The sequence below is a fragment of the Mustela putorius genome, unplaced genomic scaffold (genome assembly GCF_011764305.1).
Source record: "Mustela putorius furo isolate JIRA1106 unplaced genomic scaffold, ASM1176430v1.1 tig00000813_pilon_pilon_pilon, whole genome shotgun sequence".
NCBI lineage: Eukaryota > Metazoa > Chordata > Mammalia > Carnivora > Mustelidae > Mustela > Mustela putorius.
This window is the reverse complement of record NW_025421485.1, coordinates 5,054,065-5,062,355: the sequence shown is the minus strand read 5'-3', so window position 1 is coordinate 5,062,355 and position 8,291 is coordinate 5,054,065.

Here is an 8,291-nt window from a genome sequence, read left to right as displayed (position 1 = left end):
GACCCTTGACACATGAGATTCCCTGAGTACTGAGGCCAGTACTGTCTGGGAAGAATCACGTTCCCCTTACACAATACCATCCCCACAGGACGTCCACACGTGCGACCTTGCCCAAGCTTGGCGATGACCCAATGTGTTTATGTCCATTTCACCAAAGAGAACACTGAGGATGGGTAGAGCTGCAACAAGAATCGAGGTCACAGACGCTTTCTGTGACCTCCTTCTAGGACCCGTGGTTCCCCATTTGAATCACTGGGTTTCCGTGGTGCAAACGGTCCGATGCTGTGTGACTGGGTCCAGCTGGCATTGGTGTGCCTGTGGTCAGGACGAGAGGCTTAGAGTTCCCTGCAGAAAGGTGGGGCCGTCTCTGAGAAACGTATCCCACCCCAAACAAACCCCACCATGGGCGCACCTGCTGCATAGCTCTGTCCCCTTCCTCCTCCTCTGCAGAATTCACTTACTCCATCAGGGCACCCATGACCCAGCCTCTTGTGCACTATGCAACCCATGGGGTTTTGGCTGTAGTGCTGGTCCATCCTGGTAGAACTCTCCAGCAATGGTTGTGCTGTCAATCCAATGAGCAAATGCCGTGTCTGGCCAGCCCCCATCTGACATTAAGACTGTTCCCAGATCCTCTCTCCATCTTGGTTCCTATGACTGCTCCCTCCTTCCTGCCCTGCTGACCCTTTAGGTAGAGGTACCCTTAACCTGACCCCTCCCTTCTCACTTTCAAGGATCCACTTGAGGGACCCAACAGCTTCGGCTGTCACCTCTCCGCTCACGATGCCAACCCTCAGTTTCCACCCATGGCTGAGGAGGACTCACTCACCTCCCGGAGAGTTTCAATGGGAGCCACGTTCAGCCTTGGGGTCCCTCCCACATGCCTTCCTCTCCACTCTTCAGATTCCACAAGTCATCCCAGCCAGGTATCAGGGTGGGGGGCGCCCAGAGCCCTGCCCCCGCCTCCATCTGATCAAAGCCTAGCCCTGCTGATTCTTCTCTGCAATGATACCAGCCCCTTTGCAGGGGCGCCCCAGCTGGTCCTTGGCTACCTCCAATCTTCTCCCCAGGGCTATGAGTGAAACGAACTTTCTGAAAATCATCTCGCTGTAAGCCCTTCTACCTGGTGCAACCCCCAGGGCTCTTCCTGTCTCCAGATGGAGGCCCAGTGATGCAGGCAGCCACCGCTACCGCCGGCTGGCCACCTGCCCAGCTTTGTTATCTCCCACACGTGGTGTCACAAGTCACCCTCGTTCAGAACTGCCTGGGGCCCGCCGTGTGCCCCGCATGTTCGTTCAGGGTGTCCTCACTGCTGAAACGCTCTTCCCCGCCTCGAGCTCGGCTGCAGACCTCGAACAGACCTCATCTCCTTAGGAAGGGCTCCTTTTGGGCTCGTCTCCTGCAGATGAGCTGTTGATGGCTCCCTCCCCGAGTCCGCTGCAAGCGCCGGGAGCCCCCCCTCCGCTCCTCGACTTCGACTCCCCAGCCTGCCGTAGACTCAGCCTCAGTAAAAATCGTTGCTAAATCTGTCCCGTGTCAGTCAATGGGAGTGTCCTGAACCAACCCTAGTGTTGGCCTGACCCACAGACAATGATTTTCATTTAACCGTTTTATTACGAAAAACAGCAGACCTGGCCCGTGTCGACAGAAGGGCGTAAGGACCCCGTGTGCTCCTGGCCTTGCCTGAACAGGTACCATCTTTGTTCTATCCTTCTGCCGCCCACGGCCCCGCAGCCTGAAGGATTTTCTGTAATTCAGGATTTTTCTTGCATTGAAAAGAGCATTTGCACCGGGCCATTTGATGGAGAGGAGAGGAAAAGAACCGTCGAGTGTCGTTCCGGCTGCACCGGACGCGCCGCTCAGGGACGCGCCGGATTCTGCGTTGGGCACGTGGGGCGTGGGTTCCACGGGGCATCATCGCATTGAACTTGAGACGCCGGGAGAAGCAGGTGCCGTCACATCCCAGGTTTCCGGCTGGCGGAACAGCTCAGAGATGCTAGAATGGCTCCCAGGGTCCCAGCCGGCCGGGGGTGGGGGGCGGCCCTCGCCCCCCACTGACCCGCCACCCCAGCCCGCATGTGGATCACTGTGCATCACTCCATGTGCTCCATGTGCATCACTGACCCTGATGACGGAAGCTGTCCCCGGGCTGCTGGCTGGTCCTAGAGGCCCACTGGAGACAACCCCAGGTCCCACGGAGCCACCTCACCCCAGGAGACAGAGAGGCTGCTCACGACACACTCCCCGTAATGATCCGGGCAAGAACAGGAGCCGGGGAGCCGAGGCAAGACGGGGCCCGCCAGCTGGCGACGTAGGCCGTAGGGAGTTCCCGGCATGATGCATCGCGGGCCGGGACCGGGGCTGGGGCGTTGTCCTGCGTGCTGGGTGGGTGACCGCGGCCGGGCGTGCGGGCTGTGATGTAAGAGGCCGTGGCCGCTGCAGGCTGCCAGGGCCACGGACTAACTTGCCTCCTCTGTCAACGGCCTGGGATCGCCTCCCCCGGGAGAGGGGGTGGGTGTGGCAGGGCCTGCAGCTGAGACAGCCAGCCCAGCACGGAACAGCAGCCACGCCACCAGGCAACCTCTGTGGGCCGCCAAGGCTCCCCTTAGCCCCGGGCCAGATGCTCGGCTGGGGCCATCCCGGCAGAGAGCGCGGCATAGGAAGAGAACGAAATGCAAGGCAGGCCCCCAAAGCGGGGCCTTCGTGTACAAAGGAGCGAATATGCAGCAAGGTTTTCTTCCTTTGACCTAGAGAAGGAGGTAGAATAAGGAAATGCTCATATATGTTGTACCTGCTGGGTGCCCAGTGGGCGTAAGCGCCCTTTATCCTACTAAATCTTTACAACCGCCCAGTAAGGGGGCTTGCCTGCCTGCCTCCCTGCCTCCTTTCCGTCCTTCCTTCCAAGATTTCTGAGAACCCCCCAAGTGTCAGTACTCACATGGTTTTACAGATAAGGAAACTGAGGCTCAGAGATGCTCTGACTCCCCAGGCCTGTGGCTGGTGCTGAGAGCCGCGTTCCTGTGCTCCAGAAGGGGGAACATCTCTAGAAGATACAGCCCTCACCAGGCACTCGGCTTGGCGAGGGAACCCCTTAACCAGGAAGCCCCAGCTCTGCCCCGCAGATCCTGTGGCCAGTGGGCAGTGGAACCTGGTCCCCCGAGATCCTGCCATACACCCTCTCCTGAGCCACACCACCTCCCTCTGCCTCCAAAGGACTCACAGTGGTGATCACCTCAATGGACCCTCTGGCAAAAATTATAAGCTGACATAGATGTTTCTGGTTTAAATAGGAGACGGAAGGTCTCTTGTGGAACGGCGAGCAGCCGTGAGCCCAGGAAGGCTGGGGGCTGGAGCCAGGGGCTGGGCATGCTCCGTGGAAGGGACAGGAGTCAATGCCGGGTCCTGCGCCCCTGAAGGGGGTGGGCATGAGTGGTACCCCCTGCAGACGTGACTGCAGCTTTGGTTGGCCCCCGTGAGCCCTGTTTTCTAGCAGCTGAAATGTTCTGTAGAAAAGGATAAAGGTTGGCCTGGGCTGCTGTAAGGATACGTGTGTCAACCACCAAGGAGAAAACTTCATACATTTCTAATAGCCATCAAGAAAAGGAAGGAGCTGCCTTATACGTAGTGAGGTCCCCGTCGTGGGAGGTATTCAAGCAAGGGCAGGCTAGCCTCCTGTTCAGGCCACATTCGTATGGATTGCGTAATGTCAAGGGGACTTTCCAATGGCGAAACTCAAGGATTCTGATTTGTTTGACAAACCCATTTAGGTGACTGCCTCAGGTCATTGTGCCAGAATTCCTTACCATGCAAGTGAGAATCCCGGCCATCCGGGCCAGGCCCCTGAAGAAGGAAGCGAAGGATGGCTAGAGGGTCGTGTCCAGGGCTATGTCTGGGGAAGCCAGAGTGCTGGGACAGCCCCTCCCAGCTGTCACCCCAAGCTGGCTCATTTGTGGGTTTCTCTGGGGGTCCGGGCCGGTCCTCGCACTGCCGGCCCATCTCCCAGGGGCTTCCCCCAACACCCCGGCCCAGGAAGTGGGGGCAGAAGCGGAAGATCAGGTGCCCACGTGAGGCCCAAGCACCCCAGCCTATCTACACTGGCCATTGCAATAGGGATACTCTTCTACACCGGAGGTGTGACCTCTCCGGCCCCCAGGATTCGGAGCCCCCAACCCGGCTGGGCAGAAAGCACCCACTAGTTGTGGACTGATTTCACATGCATAAATAACAGGAATGAATGCATGCATGAATGAATGAATGAACAATGCACACAGCACAGCTGTGCCCTTGGACTCCTCAATCCCAAAGGCACCCCCAATGGCCAGGCTCACCACGGACGTCTCCTGCACCAGTGGGGGTGGGAGCCGGACCGCAGGGGCCAGGAAAGAAGTCAGGTCAGCTGGGGCTCCCCCTGGAAACTCTCTTTTTTTTTATAAATCTCTTTTCGATCTCGACGATCTCATGTCAGATTGCCATTGAGTAAGAGTTTGTGGTTAAAAAGGCTGGACGACTTCTGGCCCAAAGTGCTCGTTTCATCCGTGAAGGAGCCGAGCCCGTGACCGTGGGAGGAAGAAGTTGTCTGTCCACAAGCTACACACCTGTCCCATACCACACACACACACACACACACACACACACCATACGCCCACCATACGCCCACACAGCCCACACTCCACACACCCGCACACCACATACACACCATATCCTCTGGGCATCCCGAGCCTCGGTGGGCGACGGCACAGAGCTCGGGGCTGCCTTTGCTCCTGCTGCTGTGACTTCTTCACATGCCCCTGCCTGGCAGCCTGCCTCAGTTTCCCCATCTGTAAGGCGGGACACTGCTCCCTCTGAGGGCTGTAGTGAACCTTCCCTGAGGTAATCCGTGTGAAGGGCCGTGGGGAGGGCCAAGCACCGCGCTCGGTAAAAGCTAATCATTAGTATTTGGCACGGGGCCTGTTCTCTATTAGCTGTTCAATGAACTTTCCTCTCCTTCCCAGCCCCGAGGACTTACGGACCCAGGAGGCTGCTGGGCCTGGGCGCTGAGCACCCCCTTAGTCAGAAGCCCCACTGGAGACTAAGAACCGGCGCGCCCCTCCCTCCCTCCGGGGCAACAACGTCTCTGGGCTGCCGCAGACCTGGCAGGGCCCCAGCCAGCAAGCGTCAGCGCCGCCTCCCTCCTGGCCTGGCCTGGTTTTGTTGTTGGGAAGACAATCAGACAATCAGATGATCAGAGAGACACCGGGGCATGGGCCGGGCTTTGCCCTTTCCCCTGCTCCCCCCAGGTACCGCTTCTCTCCATCCGCACCTTCCCCACCCTTGTCTTCCCACGGCCTGGACGCCTGTGGCCACGGGAGGCTGCTGCTGCTGATTCTCTGGCCTCCAGCTCCTGGGCCCTGCCGTCTGGCTGGCCCTCAGGCTTCTCCGCTCTCTCCCTGGTCTTCTCGGATTAGAGGACTGCTTCAGGTGTGGGTGTATCCAGCTGTGGGTGCATCATGATGAGTGGGAAGTGGGCTCTGAGGCTCTATGCCCCTTTGGGCCCACGGGTTTGGGGTTCAAGCCTCGTCTCCGACCCTCATGCTGGAGGTTGGATAGGGATTTGAGAATCAGGGCAGGCCACCTGACCCCCATTGCTTGCCACACTCCAAGAGTTGACCAAAAGGAGGGCCGAGTCCACTTCATCCAAAAAAGACTCCTGATGGAGCAGGCCCCGGTGCTGGGCCAGGCTGGGACGGAGCGTGAGCAAACAGCTGGGCCCCATCCTCCTGGGAGCCTCTGGGGAGTCCGGGACCCGCAGGTGGGCCCCTGGAGCCCTCCGTGGGCACAGCAGGTGCCCACGATGTAAACCACAAACCTGCCCACTGTCCTAATGGCCGTTAAGCTCCCTCCAGCTCTGCAGGCCCAGCTACGGGGCAGGTCCGGGACAGGGTCACAGCCTCGGACACCAGGGCCCAGTATTCCCGGCCCTATGGAAAGATTCGTCGTCTCCTCCACCGACAGGACCAGCATGCAGAGGCAGGAAAGCCCCTCGACTCCCGCCAGCCCGCCCAACGTGTGTCCTCACACGGCCCACCGAGGTGAAGACAGACGCCCCTCTGGGCTCTCCCGCTTCAGCCAGTCTCCTTCCTCTTTTCTGGGTGCCCCCCCCCCAGTTTCTCCTTTGCCCTTTCTCCCATCGGCCACTGCCCAGCCACCCTTCCCGCACCCCCGGCACACACCGGCCCGCTCTCCCGGACCCAGCGCTCCTGTGCTTCCCCAGGGCTGCTTTCCCGGCTTTGCCACACCACGGCTGTCCTGAACCCCCCCCCAAGCCCACCGCCGACCTCGCTGGCACCGCCCTGTGCAGCCGACCTTGCCCTGCTCTGCCCACCTTGCTGCCCATGTCAGTCCCTTTCCTCAACCCACGCCCGACAGGCTGATGTTTCCCGAGACCCAGACACTCCCAGGTCTCAGATGCCGCCTGCGCCCGGTGACTTCCAAGTCTGGCTTCTTCTGGACTCTCTCCAATCCCCTCCGAGCCCTAGACGCACAGATTCACACACAGCCCGTCTCCCCGTAGCTGGGACAAGGTCTGCAGGCACCCCCTTCCTGGACCCTCCCGCAATGAGCTGGGAACCCCAGCCTGCCCCACGGCCACATGCCCCTCCACGCCCACATAAAGGTCACCCGTCCTGCGCATAGTCCCCATCTCACTTTTGAATTTGTCCCGGCTCAGGCCCCCATCCTACTCCTGTGCCTGACTCAGCCTCCCTGCTCTCCTGGAAAGAGCACATCCGCACTGACAGCCCGTGGTCTGTGCAGGAGACCGCCCTTCCTCTGCGGGCCCTTCTGCACCCGCAGCCTGGGCCCTGGCCTCCGTGCCTGTCTGCCCCCACCTCCTGCGTCAAAATGAACTCGTGCTTCTCCATGCCACCTCTTTGCACAGGCTGTTCCCTCTGTCTCCAATGCCCTTCCTGCCTCCCCTGCAAGGAGGTCTCCTGGGCAGTCCCCTGATCGCCATCCTTCCGGGAGCCGCGCTATGCTCCGCAGTGGGTCCCTTGGTTCTCTCCCCTCTGGCATCGACCCCAGCCCTAGGGTCACCTGCACACAGTCAGTTTCCCTCTGTCCCCAGGGGCGCCTAGTGGTGGCAGTCTGTCTGTCCTGCCTCCATGTCCCCAGCCCAGGCCTGGCCCAGGGCAGGGGCCGAGCTGTGAGCAGTGGCCAGAATCTCGGCTGCAGAGGGAAATGGGGGTCCATGGGGTGGGGGAGCCAGGGGTCGGGCAGCAGCAGGGATTCCACCCCTCACAATTAGGAGCCCGAGAACTTGGTCAAACCTGCCCAGGGCGGCAGTTAGCGTTCTGATTAATTAGGGAACTCGGTAAAACACTTTGAACGTGAAACGCGCGATATAAATGCTAAGTATTATTAAAAAGTAAAAAGCTCTCTAATACGCCAGGCGGGAGAGCCCCAGGCTAGTCTAAATAAATGAAGAATGCAGAAAATTAAGCAATTAGAAGGTGATACTTCAGGATTTGCGAAGAGCTGAAAGTACCAGATGGCTGAGCGTTGTGCCAGGCTCCGCGGACACCTTCCCTGCCTCCTCCAGTCCCAGCCGCGGGCCCGGTCCCTGGCTGGGATGGCGGGCAGCCTCCCCGGACGGCCTCAGGTCCGGCCTATCCGCAACAGGTCTGGGAATTGCTGGGGAACTCGGGAATTGGAAGGGGGTCTCACACCTAGGAAGGGCTGCTGGGCTGGTTGGAGCCTCTTGTGTGTGATGTGAGCTTTGGCATGCCCCTCCGAGCCTCAGTTTCCCTGCGCGTGAAGTGGGACAGCACGGGCAGCTCCAGCCCTGGCACTACCCTTGCCCCTACCCTACTAGAGGTTCTGGATGGAGTCAGCAGATGTGGGGTCGGACAGCACCAGGCTCCAGCTCTGCCTACCACTTTGCCAGCTGGATGGCCCCACACAGGACATGTGCTCCGCAGAGCCTCAGGGTCCTCGTCTGCCATGTGGGGAGAGTCATGTCCCCCTCACAGGACTGTTGTGGCCAAGAAATGAAAATCAGATACGGGAGCTCAGGCGAAGCTGGGGTGCAGGGGGGTTGCTCGCGGTCTCGTCCTTTGAGCTTGAAATCCTGGCGCCATTTCAGAGTTCTCTCTTCTCTTTCCGGCGCTCTGTCCCGGAGTCGCAGGGCCAGGGTTCACCTCCCGGGCTGCACCGACAGCTCTGAGCCTGGGCTCTTCCAGCTTCGTGAGGAAGAGACGAGAGTTCCTACCCTCCACCCCCGCCTCGCTGTCCCCCGCCAGCAGCCCTCAGTCCAA